The 16,761-nt window shown below is 35.7% G+C and overlaps 1 protein-coding gene across 8 annotated transcripts in view; it reads right to left on the reverse strand.

Moving 5' to 3' along the window:
* FUT8 (fucosyltransferase 8) overlaps window positions 1–16,761 on the reverse strand; it is a 306,584-nt gene that overhangs the window by 184,318 nt on the left and 105,505 nt on the right. Inside the window, exon 4 of one of the 8 annotated variants that reach the window (XM_061156862.1) lies at window positions 9,542–9,643. The exons of the other annotated variants lie outside the window; for them this stretch is intronic. The gene's annotated coding sequence lies outside the window, so the exon portion shown is untranslated. The remainder of the gene's footprint in view (window positions 1–9,541; window positions 9,644–16,761) is intronic. 8 annotated transcript variants of the gene reach the window in all.

Raw genomic sequence — 16,761 nt, forward strand, 5'->3', positions numbered from 1 at the left:
ATAGCTATTATTTTTATATTTTGGTTGAGTCAGACTATTAACTCTATTTACTTTTGTTAGTTTAAATGAATATTTAAAGTTGTCTTGAACTAAGATATGTATATAAGCGCTAGTCATGGTGGCTAGCACGCAGTATGGGTTTGATAAATAAAAGCAACAACTAATTATTAGTTCAATAATTAAAGGAGTTACCAGCCTTTCCTTAATTCCATTGACTTTGCACCATAAAATTTTAACGCCTCCTTGACATCAGTCTTGGCAATGATTTTTTTTAATTTGACACCAAATGAGAAAAAGGCAATGAAAGCAAAAATAATCAAGTGAGACTACACTGAACTAAAAAGCTTCTGCATAGCAAAGGAAACCATCAACAAAATAAAAAGGCGACCTATAAAATATTCAGAAGCCATATATACATAAGGGATTAACATCCAAAATATATTAAGAACATATACAACTCAAAAGAAAAAATAAACAAGCCATTTTAAAAACAGACATAGGATCTAAATAGACATTTCTCCAAAGACAATACACAAATGGCCAACAGATAGAGAGGTGCTCAACACCACTAATCAGCAAATGCAAATCAAACCCACAAGACAGCACTTCACATGTTTTTACCAAAAAGACAAGAAATAACAAGTGCTTGTGAGGATGTTGAGAAAAAGGAACCCTCCTGTACTGTTAGGAGGAGTATAAATTGGTGCAGCCACTATGGAAAACAGTATAGCAGTTCCTCAAAAAATATACATACATACATTCAAACATATATACACTCATACACAACAGATTTTATACACATATATGCACACATACGTATACAACCACACACACACACCGGATTTTATACACATACATGCACACACACATATACACACATACACAACGGAATCATATACAATCACAAAAAAGGAAGAAAATCTTGCCATCTGCAGCAATATGGATGAATTGAGAGCATTAGGCAAAGTAAAATAAAGCAAAGACAAATACTGTATTATCTCACTTACATGCAGAATCTTAAAAAAAAAAAACCCAAACTCATAGAGAATAGATTGATGGTTGCTAGAGGCTGCAAATGTGGGAAGTAGGCAAGTTGAATGAAAATGGTCAAATACAAATTTCCAGTTATAAAAAATCCAAGGGAAAAAAATCATAACAATAAAATATTCTTGATTTTTTAAAAGTGAAGATAAAGTATTTTAATGTTTTATATTTCTGTAGTGCTATATAATTATTTCAATGTATTCCTCAACAACAAAAAAAAACGCTCTAATTATGATTCGCCATCCCTTTACAGATGAGGAACTGTAGCTCATGGCTATTAAGTAATTTGCTTAAAGCATTTACAAAGCTAGTATAAGCTAAGGTCAGAGTCAAGGTCTTTTATCTATAAAAGAATGCCCTTATCACAACACTATGCTCCCAATCAATCAGAGAAACATATTCAAGGTCCCATAATTAGTAACTAGAAGACACAGGATTCAAATCAAGTAAGTTAAGCTCTTGTGCCTAAGACTGTATTATGCTGTTGATACAAATGATTATAATATAAACAGACAGATGTTCAAGCTCATTAATAAAGATATATTAAAACACATCACATTAGACACTTCAGGTGTACCAAATTAGCAAACATTTACATTAAAGACAGGTCTGTAATTCCACACTACCCAATAAAACCAAGTCATAAATTAGGCAACAGTATTAGAGAGATTATCACATTTTCAGCCTATGTATCTAAACCTTTGTCTAGCCAAAGCTATTAAACTAAATGTCAAACAATTATTTTGGTGTCACACAAACCATTTAAAAGTGAGGGCCCAAGTATTAATACACAAACAATTTTTTAGAATAATCTTTATGTAAAAGACTGAATAAATCTTAAACATTTGCTGTGTAGGCTCCAAAATAATCTTTACTCAACCTATTTTAGATAAAATGGCTAACCCAATGTTTTCTAACTTTTTTTTTATATTTGTCAATCCAAAATTTTTAGAGACACGTGAAATATCATTAATTAGAATAAATTTACCAGAAAAAAATCTACTAAATTATAAATACTTCATTTAACAACCTAGCAATATAAAAGACTATTAATGTTGAAAAGACAAAAATTATCTATGCTGCCCCATCAGTTTTACCAGCTCTTCTAACCACACCCTATAGCCAACAAAATATAATTTAATAAGTAGTTTACAAATGTCACCGAAATATTTTCACAAAAAGTTTATTCACCAATAATATAATAAAAGTAGATACATAATCTTCTCAATTCCTTAATCATTCATGCTACTGCCCTTCAATCTCCTTTATGTTTAAGTCCTCTTATACACCCCACCCTATACACCAGTGATTAAATCTCAATAGTGTTTTAATATTTATTCCTTCCCCTCAATATAATAATATATTCTGCACAATACAAAATACCCAAACACAGCAGTAACTTAGATTAAAAAACATTGAGATTTATTTTTCTTTTGTAAAAGTTGTCTAGAGACAGGTGATATAGAGATGGCGGTTCCAAGTATCCTCAAGGACCAAAGTTTCTACTTCTGTACCATTCTAGGTCCCTGGCTGGCTTCCATCATCAAGATCACCTCATGGCCCAAAATGTTATGCTAAAGCTCCAGTTATCATGTCTTCAATACAGGTCAAAAAGAAGAAGAGAAACTGAATGGCAAAATGGGGTCTCTTACAGTTGAGTCAGTGCCTTTTCTAGGCACACACATAATGCTGCTGTTTTTATCTTTTTGCTAGAACTTAGTCACATAGCTGGGAAATAGTCTATTCCACGCATCAGTGTGCCTAGCTAAAAACAAAAGGTCAGGATTCTATTACTACAGAAGAAGGGTAAATTTTAGAATTGACCAGAATATGAGATTTTAGGATTGAGTAGAATATGAGAAGCCTGCATCATGACTCACTTTCTGTTTTTCAAAACTTCTAATAACCCTTCATGTTGGGAAAAGTTTGATGTCGGGTCTTTAATGGCTGATGCAAAAGCTTTTCCCAATAAATGCACTGACTTTCCTGGCCAGCTGTGGAGTGTGGCCAACTCCAAACTGTATCACAATAGGTACACCGAGACTGCAATTCTGAAATCTCTGTTGTTGCTGTTCAGTGCCTCAGTCATGTCTGACTCTTTGAGACCCCATGGATTGCAGCACACCAGGCTTCCCTACCCTTCACTACCTCCCAGAGCTTGCTCAAACTCATGCCCATTAGGTGATGCCATCCAACCATCTCGTCCTCTGTCATCCCCTTCTCCTCCTGCCTTCAATCTTTCCCAGCATCAGGGTCTTTTCTAATGAGTCAGTTCTTCACATCAGGTGGCCCAAATACTGGAGCTTCAGCTTAAGCATCAGTCCTTCCAATGAATGTTCAGGACTGATTTCCTTTAGGATTGACTGGTTTGATCTCCATGTTGTCCAAGGGACTCTCAAGAGTTTTCTCCAACACCACAGTTCAAAAGCATCAATTCTTCGGTGCTCAACCTTGTTTATGATTCAACTCTCACATCCATGCCTGACTACTGGAAAAAATATAGCTTTGACTAGATGGACCTTTGTTGGCAAAGTAATGTCTCTGCTTTTTAATACACTGTCTAGGTAAAGGGACGTCTAGTCAAAGCTATGGTTTTTCCAGTAGTCATGTATGGATGTGATAGTTGGACCATAAAGAAAGCTGAGTGCCAAAGAATTGATGTTTTTGTTTTTTGTTTTCCTTTATTTTTATTAGTTGGAGGCTAATTACAATATTGTAGTGGTTTTGGCCATACATTGACATGAATCAGCCATGGATTTACATGTGTTCCCCATCCTGAATCCCCCTCCCACCTCCTTCCCCATCCCATCCTCTAGGTCATCCCAGTGCACCAGCCCTGAGCACTTGTCTCATGCATCCAACCTGGACTGGTGATCTGTTTCACACTTGATAATATACATGTTTCAATGTTATTCTTTCAAATCATCCCACCCTCCCCTTCTCCCATAGAGTCCAAAAGTCTGTTCTATACATCTGTGTCTCTTTTTCTGTCTTGCATATAGGGTTATTGTTACCATCTTTCTAAATTCCATATATATGCGTTTGAATTGTGATGTTGGAGAAGACTCTTGAGAGTTCCTTGGACTGAAAGGAGATCAAATCAGTCAATCCTAAAATAAACCAGTCCTGAATATTCATTGGAAGGACTGATGCTGAAGCTGAAGCTCCAATATTTTGGCCACCTGATGCGAAGAACTGACTCATTGGAAAAGACCCTGATGGTAGGAAAGATTGAAGGCAGGAGGAGAACGGGACAACAGAGGATGAGATGGTTGGATGGCATCACCATCTCAACGCAAATGAATTTGAGCAAGCTCCGGGAGTTGGTTGGTGATGAACAGGGAGGCCTGGCGTGCTGCAGTCCATGGGGTCACAAAGAGTCAGACAAGATTGAGTGACTGAACTGAACTGAGGCTTGTTATAGCTTTCCTTCCAAGAAGCAAGTATCTTTTAATTTCATGGCTGCAGTCACCATCTGCAGTGATTCTGGAGCCCAGGAAAATAAAGTCTGTCATTGTTTCCATTTTTGCCCCATCTATTCACCATGGAGTGATGGGACTGGATGCCATGATCTTAATTTTTTGAATGTTGAGCTTTAAGTTGCTTTTTCATTCTCCTGTTTCACCTTCATCAAGAGGCTCTTTAGTTCCTCTTTGCTTTCTGCTATAAAGGTGCTGTCATCTGCATATCTGAGGTTATTGATATTTCTCCCGGCAATCTTGATTCCAGCTTGTGCTTCATCCAGCCCAGCATTGGATAGGATTTTTTCATCTGACCCATCTGTGCACCAGTTGGGATAGAAAAGTTGATTTGTTCTGTACAAGTGACCTAACAGAATGCTGGAACTCGTTGTCCTAACCAATTAGCAATGGAGTTCCAGTGTGGTCTCTTTAATTACAAATCCTGGATTTATGTTTACTCCACAGATATATCTGCTGCATTATAATATTAATTTCCTTATATGCATGCATGCTGAATCGCTTCAGTCATGTCCATCTCTGTGCAACCCTATGGACCATAGCTGGCCAGGCTCCTCTGTCCAAGGGATTCTACAGGGAAGAATACTGGAGTGGGTTGCCATGCCCTCCTCCAGGGGATCTTCCTAACCCAGGATTCAAACCCAGGTCTCATGCTGCCTACACTGGCAGGTGGGTTCTTTAGCACTATCGCCATCCAGGAAGCCCCAATCTCCTTATAGTACCATCATTTACTAAACATTACTAAGTCCCAGTGTGAAGTGCTTTATTTATTTTACCATTCAGGCCTCATAACACCCTTCTTATGTTATTTCTGTCCTCATTTTTATATAGATAATACTAGTATACATGTATTGAGTGCTTATTACATTCCAGCTAGGTTCAAAAAACTCAAAGTGTTTACAGATAAGTACTATTCTTATTTCTAATTTACAGACAGGAAAGAGGAGGCAGAAAGTTAGAAACATGTCTGAAGTCACCCAGCTTATACGCAGCACAACCAGGATTCAAATCCCCACAAACTAGCTCTAGAGCTCACACATTTAAACTAGTAAACTATACTAATATCAAATGCATCAGCTGAGGTTAAGTAATTCACCTAAGGTCACAAAATCAGGAGGAGCAGAGATTCATAGTCAGATCTATTTCACTACAGAGTCCCTGTTCTCAACTCCAAATGAATCAAAGCAAAAAGGCTTGGCTAACCAAAACCATTTGTGTTGAGGGATTATTACACTTTAGTAGCGAAGTGACAAGGGAACATCCGACCAAAGTAACAAATGGTATCCACGAACTTCACTAGTAAGCCATCTCAGGGGAAGAAACGCAGTGCATCCATGTGGCCTAGGTCACTCTATGGTAAGACCCATCGCTTTTAGTAGTAACAGATCAAAATCTAAAGCCACTTCGGCAGATGGATCTAGTGACTATCACATACCAGTTTAAATTTTCTCACAAGTAAACAGCCATTAGTGTCTAAAAGATTCTGAATAATTAGATGTCTAGATTTTGTATCTGCTATCAAAAAAATTAAAGAGTAAACAGTCTATTGCTATACCAAACTCAATGGCTGTATCTAAAAACAGTAATTTTAAAGGTATTAGAAATCAGTTTTTAAGAAATAACAAAAGTAACAAAAATTTGGACATTTTGCTACCATCTGTTAGAATTAGTGCCTTTATAGTTCTCTCATCTATAATTATAATCCTAACCCTCATCCCTTGAGAGACATGTAAATTAAGGCTATAAATTTCTTTAGGATTTTTTTTAAAGATTTACTTATATGTAATTCTGATGCTAGAGACAAAAATATCTTCCTTAAGCCTCGGCATAGGACATTCAAATCACAATGCTACTACTGACTCATTTTCAAACATTACCCTAAGAATTTCAAGTCTCTCTTCTAAGGACATAATAGACACAAAATGACTACTAGATAGGGCACCTTGTACCTAGTATGGTAACTGAAACATTAATGATAAAGAATGAAGTTCATGTTGCCAACTGAATCAAGCATAACCATGACAGTTGTTAACTCTTTCATGAGCATCTCAGATCCTTAAAACAAACAAAAACAACAACAAAATCTGTATTGTTCTTCACCAAATACATCCTTTACTTTTTTTTTTTCCATTTATTTTTATTAGTTGGAGGCTAATTACTTTACAATATTGTAGTGGTTTTTGCCATACATTGACATGAATCCGCCATGGATTTACATGTGTTCCCCATCCTGATCCCCTCTCCCACCTCCCTCTCCACCCAATCCCTCTGGGTCTTCCCAGTGCACCAGGCCCGAGCACTTGTCTCATGCATCCCACCTGGGCTGGTGATCTGTTTCACCATAGATAGTATACATGCTGTTCTTTTGAAATATCCCACCCTCACCTTCTCCCACAGAGTTCAAAAGTCTGTTCTGTATTTCTGTGTCTCTTTTTCTGTTTTGCATATAGGGTTATCATTACCATCTTTCTAAATTCCATATGTATGTGTTAGTATACTGTAATGTTCTTTATCTTTCTGGCTTACTTCACTCTGTATAAGGGGCTCCAGTTTCATCCATCTCATTAGAACTGATTCAAATGAATTCTTTTTAACAGCTGAGTAATATTCCATGGTGTATATGTACGTACCACAGCTTCCTTATCCATTCATCTGCGGATGGGCATCTAGGTTGCTTCCATGTCCTGGCTATTATAAACAGTGCTGCAATGAACATTGGGGTGCACGTGTCTCTTTCAGATCTGGTTTCCTCGGTGTGTATGCCCAGGAGTGGGATTACTGGGTCATATGGCAGTTCTATTTCCAGTTTTTTAAGAAATCTCCATACTGTTCTCCATAGTGGCTGTACTAGTTTGCATTCCCACCAACAGTGTAAGAGGGTTCCCTTTTCTCCACACCCTCTCCAGCATTTATTGCTTGTAGACTTTTGGATAGCAGCCATCCTGACTGGCATGTAATGGTACCTCATTGTGGTTTTGATTTGCATTTCTCTGATAATGAGTGATGTTGAGCATCTTTTCAAGTGTTTGTTAGCCATCTGTATGTCTTCTGTGGAGAAATGTCTGTTTAGTTCTTTGGCCCATTTTTTGACTGGGTCATTTACTTTTCTGGAATTGAGCTGAAGGAGTTGCTTGTATATTTTTGAGATTAATCCTTTGTCTGTTGCTTGTTTGCTATTATTTTCTCCCAATCTGAAGGCTGTCTTTTCACCTTGCTTATGGTTTCCTTTGTTGTGCAAAAGCTTTTAAGTTTAATTAGGTCCCATTTGTTTATTTTTGCTTTTATTTCCAATATTCTGGGAGGTGGGCATCCTTTACTTTCTTAATTACAAACTTAATGAGACATTCTCAATTAACTACCACTTACCAACACTTTTAAACTAACTGAAAGAATTTCAAAGAAATAATTAGTACTAAATTTATACTTTTCCACTGTATCTCAATAGATGGGATATAAAACAGATTTTTTATTAGTAAAAAGTTTCTATATTAAGTAAGAGTTATGTTATGGTTACTGCTTTTGTTTTTGTTCTTTTAGCTATATTGAATCATGTTTAAAAGAAAAGAAGTACCGTAAAACAGCCAGTGCTCTTAAGTGAAGCAAAGCAGTACCAAAAAGTATCAGCTATTATAAATCATTAGGGTTATACCAACTTTAATTTAATGCATCAGTTGACTGGTAACTAATATTAGAAGAAAAGCAGCCAAAGCAGATTTTATTTACAGCTATGTGTAGAAGAAATGTTGTTACTAAGATAAATTTAATTTAGGCAGCACTTTTAAAAATGAATTTTTGCACATAATAGTATTTGAAAACAATTTGAGCAGGATATATCACTCACTAAGAATATCATTCTCCAATTTAAAAGTGTTAAGAATTCTCTACTTTCACCCATGAGGGAGTAATAGAATCCAGAATTAACTTCCATATGTAAGCAACTGGGGCCTCGCTGGTGGCTCAGACAGTAAAGAATCTGCCTGCAATGCAGGAGACCTGGGTTCAACCCCTGAGTCAGGAAGATCCTCTGAAGAAGAGAATGGAAACCCACTCCAGTATTCTTGCCTGGAGAATCCCATGGACAGAGAAGCCTGACCAGCTACAGTCCTGAACTGAAAGCAACACAAAGGCCTATTTAAGAAAGGGGGAAAAGATCTACTTAAATTTTATCTGAATACCAATTTTGCATATGCATAAAATGAGATGGTTGAACAAAAACAACTTCTGGGCAAGAAAAATTACCAGATAACAAAAGGGAGATAATTCCCAGGGCTTACACAGGGCCAGGAATCATCCAAGTTCTCACAAGCAAGATAAAAAGTCCTCACGGAATCCTTGGGACATTCAGTATAGACCCAAGAAGAGAGGTCCACCTTAGTAATGAGGCTAAGAAAGCTAAGAGTAAAGATAACTCTATACCTGCCCTCCCCACTCCCCTAAAAAATTTTTTTAAAAATCTTAAAAATATTAACACACACAGAAAGAGAAGGAAGGAAAGAATTTTGATGCTGCTAAGTATATCTTAGAAAAATCCAGTCAAAACTCGCCCACATATGTGGTTCCATCTGTACTATATGCCACTTTGTCCCGTGTGCCACTCAAAGGAGTAGCCACCACTGCCACAAGGTAAAGGAGGCTAAACAGATGCAAGGGTAAGAAAGACAATGAAAAAAAAAGTTGGTATATGAAGAGTATGAATGAAGAAGAGTATACTCAGGAAATCAAAATGTTGGGAAATGAATGAGTAGAAGCAATGTGTTTTGATGTGTAAAGAGGCTATGCTGTAACAAAGGAAAGTTGAGAAAAATAGTTTAAATAAATATCTCAGATATTTTATTGGTTGGTCTTCCAGACTAACAAGGTAACAAAGCTGATATAATTTTAAAATGCAATGCAGATAAAGCTATAACTCTGAAGGCATATAGCAAGCTTCCAAACCATGCTAAAATCAATGAAACTGATACATTTAATGATACTGGAGATGATGATAAAGACCATGATGATATTTAAATTGAACTCACTGCTTTACATTCCAAGTTTCCAAGGTGATACGGCTTCATTTTCCTTCAGAAAGTTGATGAGACTTCTGTGTGGCTTAGCAACTTTATCTTGGCATCCCTCTCCTAATGAATACAAGAATTTCTGATGCTCAAAAACTCTTATAAGCAGTTCTTTGGTCTTCCTGATTGTTCCCTCATTAGTTAGATAAAACTCTGACACATGCTAACAAATAACTTTTACTAAGTATGCTTTTATGGAACCCAAGAATGTTTGATTCCAAAGTCTCCACTATCTCTCAAGACATTTTACATAAATGTAAATAATCTCAAAAGAATCATTCCATACATCCTATTCTATAGCCTACTTTGCTTAATTTGACATTAGGTAAAGAACATCTTTTATTTTACCCAACATACTTCAATGTATGTCATTATTTTTAAGAGCTCCAATGTATTACATTCTATGTATTACCATAACTGAGTCATTTTCCCCATTAATAAGTATTTTATTTGTTTCCATTTTTTAAATGAAGTATCTCAAATACAGTGAACAGGACACTTCATACTTTTTCACTAAAATATCCTTTACCCCCAAATTCTTCTCCATAATATATTTATTTATTCAAGTTATTTATTCAAGACATTCATTTATTCAAGTTATTTTTAAGAGCCTATTGTGTTCCACTCACTCTTACCAGCAATCGAAGTTCCAGGAGTGGTACTGATCCTATTTTATTCATTGCTTTATTTCCAGTGTTTAGTGGCGTGTCTAGTACATAGTAGACTTTCATATATGTGCTGAATGAATGGATGATCATCCTTGTTCATTCATCCTTCCTCACTTCTACAATTATCTCCTTTTTTCTAAGTTTTAACTTTGAAATTAGCTTTTTCCTTTTTGTTCAGCCTACAGAGTAATGAGTCTATAAATGTCTTCACCACTCAGAATGCAGGCTCAGTACTATGTCAAGAAAATAAATATGGAGAAAGAAGTAGTATTACAGTATTGCCTCTTGGAAACTCTGCTCAGCTGTGTTTAAATTTTTCAAAGTTCCTTTTCTGAACTTCAAAACATCATCCAAAGGAAATGTGAATCTAACAGCTGGTTGTATGTCTTCCTTTGGTCTTTCTAACATTTTGGTTAGAAATGTTAGGAAATAGGAAAAAGAGTGGCATCTAAAAGGTCCAGCTGGCGCATCCAGAAAAACCTTAAAAATACAACTAAACTGGAAAATTATGACTGAATTCATAAAGGATTAATTTTGTTTTTCCAGAAAAAAATAGCTTGAGAGAGGGGGAAATATCACTGAAACACCAAAGCACACCAAAATGTTTTTATTCCAATCAAATGTTTGCCTTTTAAATTATTATGAAATAGATCTGTTGAGAAACCTCTAGACTTGCTTATTCTGTTTTCCTTCATCTGGAAATCCAGGTACTGTAGGGATAAAATTAGAATCATTTAAGCCTGGAAAGAAACTTGAAACACATACAGAGTTCATCATTTCACCTTTTACTCACCTACACTTAAGTCAGTTTACATGCATAATAAACATATCCACAACAAAAAGTTATACAACTCAAGGTGGAGGTGGAGATAGGAGATTAAGTCAGAGTTAAGAAAGGAGTTTGGATAAAAGAATATAAGCCATTCTAAGGATGTTGTTATTGGAGAAGACTGTTTGCAGAGTGTCATGATTGATCACACCAATATTTATGCTTGAATGTTAAATACATACACTTGAATGGAATATGCTTGTTGTTATGGTCATGTATTTTGCCTCTTAACTGATTAGGATGACATGCAAAAATCTTAGCATGAGAAGATGCTGATTTGGATCAGATTGTGAACATCTCTTCAGCTTTAAAAACTATATGCTACCAGATTGTTCTGTTTTCATACACACATCCTATCATTCTTATTAGATTGCAAGTTCTTCAAAAACAGTAACATGTGAATGTCCCTATTCACAGTAAGTAAGTATTCAATAAATATTCTCTTTATATCCCTTAGAACAGTAGTCCTCAACCATTTTAGCACTAGGGACCAGTTTTGTGGAAAACAGTTTTTCCACAAACGTGGGTGGGGGTGGTTTCAAGATGATTCAAGTGCATTACATTTACTGTGCACTTATTTGTATTATCATCACTACATTGTGATATATGAGAATCTGTGAGAATCTAATGCTGCTGCTAATCTGACAGGAAGCAAAGCTCAGGTGGTAATGTGAACAATGGGAAGTGACTGTAAACACTGATTACACTTCACTCCTTTGCACACCTCACCTCCTGCTGTGTGGCCCAGTTCCTAACTGGCCAGGGACCCTTTGTGGTCTGTCGCCCGGGGACTGGAATACATGATGGGTATTCAATAAACAACCACTGATATCAGTGAAAACACAGATATTTATGCAGTCCATTCAAATAGAATTTTATTACCTCAAATATCTTTAAATGTTAAAATATATATTAAAAATACACATGACCACCACTGAACAAATATTTGCACATCAGTGTTCACAGCAGCATTATTCACAACTGCCAAAAGGTAGAAACAATCCAAACATTTATTGACAGATAAATGGATAAACAAAATGTGGCATATGCATAAAGAAATATTAGTCTTAAAAAGACTGAAATTCTGATACATGGGACAACACGGATGAACCCTGAAGACACTACGCTAAGTAAAAGAAGTCAATTACAAAAGGGAAAATACTGTATAATTCAACTCACATAAGAAACTGAGAGTAGCCAAATTCAGAGACAGAATAGTGGTTAAGGGGCCTGGGTGTTTGGGAGAATGTGAATTCTTTGTTTTTCTGCTTTTCATTATTTTGATATTTTCTACTAAATATGTACAATATTATGTAAGTGTCAGTTGTGTAATATAGTGATACATTTTTTAAAGGTTATATAATTCATTTATAGTTATTATAAAATATCAGTTATAGTCCCTGTGCTATTCAATATATCCTTATAGCTTATTTATTTTATACATAGTAGGTTATACCTCTTAATCCCCTAGACCCTATATTGTTCCTTCCCCACACCATCCTTCTCCCACTAGTAACTACTAGTTTGCTCTCTGTATTTGTGAGTCTGTTTCTTTTTGTTATATTCACCAATTTGTTTTATTTTTTAGACTCCAAATATAAGTGATAAATCCAGTGTTTGTCTTTCTCTGTCTGATATATTTCACTTATCATAATATCCTCCAACTCCATCCATGTTCTTGCAAATGGCAAAATTTCATTCTTTTTTATGGCTGAGTAGTATTCTTGTATGTGTGGGTATGTGTCTGTGAACATACCATATCTTCTTGATCCATTCTTCTGTTGATGGACACTTAGGCTGCTTCTATATCTTGGCAATTGTAAATAATGCTGCTAAGAACATTGCCATGCACGTGTTGTTTCCAAATTAGTGTTTTCGATTTTTCAGATATATACCCAGGAGTGGAATTTCTGAGTCATATAGTAGTTCTATTTCTAGTTTTTTGAGAAACTGAGAAACTACTATACTCTTTTCCACAATGGCTGCACCAATTTACACTCTCGTCAACAATGTACAAGGGTACCCTTTTCTCCACATCCTTGCCAATTATTTATTTCTGTTCTTTTTGATGACTGCCATTCTGATAAGCTTGAGGTAACATCTCAGTGAGGCTTTGATTTGCATTTCTCTGATAATTACAATACTGAGCATCTGTTCAGATCATCTGCCCATTTTTTAACAGGGCTGTTTGTTTTTCTGATGTTGAGTTTTATGAGCTCTTTATATATTTTGGATACCAACTCCATGTGACAGGCACTTGAAGTCAGGAAGAATGGGGAGTTAATGTTCAATGTGCATAGTTTTATTCAGAATGATGATAAAGTTCTAGAGATGGATAGTGGTGATGGCTGCACAACAATGTGAACATACTTAACACTACTGAATTATACACTTTAAATGGTTAAATGGTGACTCTTGTTATACATATTTTACCACAATATAAAAGTATATGAATCATATTATTTTATAAATGACTTGTCCAAATAATATCTTATAAATGTACAATCACAGAAATCTAATTGTTCTTAACATTAAATTATTACCAGAAAAGTAATTAAATTACCCAGTATTATACAAAAGTATCTGGCTTCTTAAAAAAACAAACACAATGCTGGGACTTCCCTTGTGGTGCAGTGGCTAAAACTCCAAGCTCCAGTGCACTGGGGCTGGGGTTTGATTCCTGGTCAAGGAACAAGGTCCCACATGCTACAACTAAGAGATGCCATGCTGCAGCTGAAGCCCTCACAATTGAAGTGCCACAACTAGCTTTCGCATGTCACAACTAAAAGATCACGCATGCTGCAACTAAGACCCAGCACAGCTGAATAAATATTTTTTTAAAAAATACCAAAAAACAAAAAAACTTTGAATAAGTTAATGTTATTTTGATCCCAGCCATACCCATAATGCATTTAACCTAACTCTGCAAATCATTTGCTTTACAACAATACTAACAGTTGCTATGATCAACATATTCACATGTCCTTAACATTCACACATAAAATCACATCCATTTTATCAGCATAAACTTGTCTGCACTCAATGCTTTCACAATTCAGTTTTTATTATATTTTCTTCTATTCTTTTTCCTGCAGGTAAAGACTGCATGCAGAGACTATTCTCTACTTTGTAGGATATTTTCTGGGTTGTTAATAAGCATTTAATAAGGAGCTACACGGGCTTCCCTGGTAGTTCAGACGGTAAAGAATCTGCCTGTAGTGCGGGAGACCAGGGTTCAATCCCTGGATCAGGAAGATCCCCTGGAGAAGGAAATGGTAACCCACTCCAGTATTCTTTTCTGAAACATCCCATGGATAGAGGAGCCTAGCAGGCTACGGACCATGGGGTTGCAAAGAGTCAAGCATGACTGAGCGACTTCACTTTAAGGAGCTACATATTGTCAAATAAAATGATAAACTGGGAATTCTTAAAAGTAATTAACACTCTATGTGCTACATCATTTCCTAAACTTTGGGAAACATGTAAGAAAATAAGTTAAATTTTACATTCATTTGATTGTAAGCAAAAGCTGACACAACTGCTACAGAATACGAAAGCAATGATATTTTGCTGCTGATTTTTATAAAACTGATCCATATTCAAGAAAATCTAACTGAAATTCATGGATTTATAACATCATTAAAAATACCAACTTCCCAGTTCATCAATTTGCAACCCTTCAATACAATATACCATACATACATCAATTTCTATTCTGTGATTATGTCACAGAATTTATATTGATTTAACACACAGTTGAATTCACCAACAATATTGACCTAATTCAAACTCATTTAACATGATTCATTTACGAGTCTTAATTTATCAACTAAAGTTTAATATTAAATTTTAATAACAGTTTATTAGTTCTTTCTTTGGTAATTAACAAGCCAGAACATTTTCAGTACTTAATAATTTTCCAATCTGTGTAGTTGTTAAGTCGTGTCTGACTCTCTACAACCCCATGGACTGTAGCCTGCCAGGCTCCCCTGTCCATGGGATTCTCCAGGCAAGAATACTGGAGTGGGTTGCCATTTCCTACTCCAGGGGATCGAACCCACATCTCCTGCATTGGCAGGCAGGTTCTTGATCAGTGAGCCACCAGTGAAGCTCCTAAACCTGAGTTTGTTTCTGCTTTGCATGTGTATTCCTTTGTATTGTTTTTAAATTACACATAAAAGATATCATACAGTATCATTTTCTAGTATCTGCCCACAAAACCATTACTGTATGCTGAAGTCTCATTTCAAAATAATGTCACCTAAGATAAAAAGAACAAAAACAAAGAAAGAGGTACATTCAAGTGTTTAGACTCCCTAACTTGGTGCCCTAGGTATACCCTTTCTAGAAGTAGCTATTTCAAGTGAAAATAAATCCTTCAATCCATAATTTCCCCACTTTCCCAATGAATTATATTAAGCAAAAATTAAGTAAGCTAGTATAGAGTCCTCCCATTGAAAAAAATAAAACAAAACTAGAGATTTACTTGTCCTTATTATATTCCTCCTACTATATATTCCTTTAAAAAAAAATGTGAATTTGGTGTCCAAAAGATCTATTCAGTAAAACTCACATATTTATATAAGATTTTAGCAGTTTAACATCAGATTTAGATTCAATGAAAATCTCCTAGATGATACAAGGAAATGAATTACAACTACAACTTTATAACATGGATATTAATGATCTTATACCAAAGGAAAATAAGGCTCGGAGAGACAAAATAATTTGATCTTATAAAGATCTCATGACAAGTAACTAGTGAATTCAAGGACTGAAGTCCAGGTATTGCCTCCGATGTCAAAAGGAACTAGGGGGAGAAGTAACCCTGGTGCACGCCCAATGTGAGCCGGGCACTGTGCACACCTTTCCTCAATTAATTCTTGCCAGCGCTCTGTAAGGCAGGCACTATTTCCATTTTGAAGATGAGGAAACAAGGTAAGAAGTGATTTGACTTAATCAAGGTTTGTACAGCTTGTCTTCATACCACTACTCGTGATCCAAAGGGGAAAAGTTCATTTGATGTGTTTTATTTTTGGTTTTGCTTTGTTTTTAATTCTACATGGATGGGAACAATTTCACTGAATCCATTTTAACAAGATATCTATATCCTTTAGAGAATTCTATGTTATTAATCCCTTTGGTTTCACCATCATGAGTCTACCCAGCAGATAAATGATAATAATAAATATTCTCTTCCTTTTACAAACTCTCCCCTGGCCTTTCTTATCTGCTTCTGCTCTTCCTGCTGTATCACTCAAAAGAATCTAGATATCTAGATGTCTATTACTCAGGAGCAAAAGTCAATAATTATAAAATACTGGCCAGGTCATGAGGGATTCAGTTTTCAAATTTGGCTATATGGAACGAAGGGGTTGTAGGAGGTATTCCTTCATAATATCAATAAATGAAAAAGTGCCAGATAGGTTTCGTCTGGAAAAGTAACCCCCACAACTCTTTCAATCATTATATCAAATTTGAGGCAAGAAAAGTGTTTCTTTATTTTAAAAGATCAAAATTTTAAAATTCATGCCCTAAAATATGTAAGAAGTAGAGGGGAGGCAGGTGACAGCTTGTTGTATTTTTTAAAATGAGTTCCTCGTCTTTCTTCTTTTTGACCATGTATGGATGCAAATCCTATTTTTTTTTTTTTAATCAAAAACTAAAAAGAACTCTGAATTTTC

Source organism: Dama dama, chromosome 12, assembly GCF_033118175.1.
Source record: "Dama dama isolate Ldn47 chromosome 12, ASM3311817v1, whole genome shotgun sequence".
Lineage (NCBI taxonomy): Eukaryota > Metazoa > Chordata > Mammalia > Artiodactyla > Cervidae > Dama > Dama dama.